A 992-nucleotide genomic window follows, 5' to 3' on the forward strand; every position below is an offset into this window, starting at 1 on the left:
TGATTATTAAGTCTTCAAGTCTTGATGTCACGAGACCCACCTCAAGTATTTCCTCTTGCAAGAGGCTTTTCCAGATCACAAAAGCCCAACACAATCTCCTGTCAATCTTCTGGCATGTACTTTCTGGAATTAGCAAATGTTTCTTATATTTGAACATGTGTCTCTAATCTCCTTTAGGGCATAGACAGGGTCTCAGAGCCCCCACATTGCTCCAGAAGACAATGTGGTACCCATACCCGCATAGCAGGTGCTCAATAAATGCTAGATGATGACAATAGGAATGATAAGACCTTCTCTGTAGGGTCATCTAGGACCCATGGGCAGAATTCAGTATAAAGCTATGTACATGGGCTGGGTGGGGCAGGCAAAAACGCCCCAAAGGGGGCCCACCTGGGGGACAGCAGCTCACACAGCCTTCTTCCAACTCCTGGTGCCAGGTTTCCTCGTTCTAGAACTGAGTTGGAAGTCTTCCCTTGCTACCCAGAGCCGGAGCGGAGCCGTTGATCCCAGGCTGTTTATCTCGTTAACTCTGTTTATTGTGATCCTGGTAAGAGGTTCTGAAGCCCTCCAAGCCCCTCTCTAATTAAATTCATTAGAACAGATTGGGGCTTTCTTTCAGCATCTCAGAAAAATTAACAACACGATTAGCATCATAATGACAGGAAGAGGGGCTGCCAGGGAGGCCTTTCAGGAGGGGCTGGCCCAGCCTGGGAGGGGAAGAGTGAGGAGGAGCAGGTGAAGGAGGAGAAAACAGATGCTCAGGCAGCTGCTCCCAGAGGAGGGGAGCTGCAGGAGTCAGGAGGGGGATGACCTGAAGGGATGACCCCATCAGGCCCCAGGCACTCCAACTTTTTCATGGCTTAGCATTTGAGAGAGGAAAAGCGGGACAAGAAATAAATCAATGACATCAATTCCAGAGACATGGACTTCTGGGACAAGAGACTATCAGCAATCTCCTAGAGTGCTGAGGGAGAAACACATTAAGCTCTGTT

Source organism: Pteropus alecto, unplaced genomic scaffold, assembly GCF_000325575.1.
Source record: "Pteropus alecto unplaced genomic scaffold, ASM32557v1 scaffold359, whole genome shotgun sequence".
NCBI classification, from domain to species: domain Eukaryota; kingdom Metazoa; phylum Chordata; class Mammalia; order Chiroptera; family Pteropodidae; genus Pteropus; species Pteropus alecto.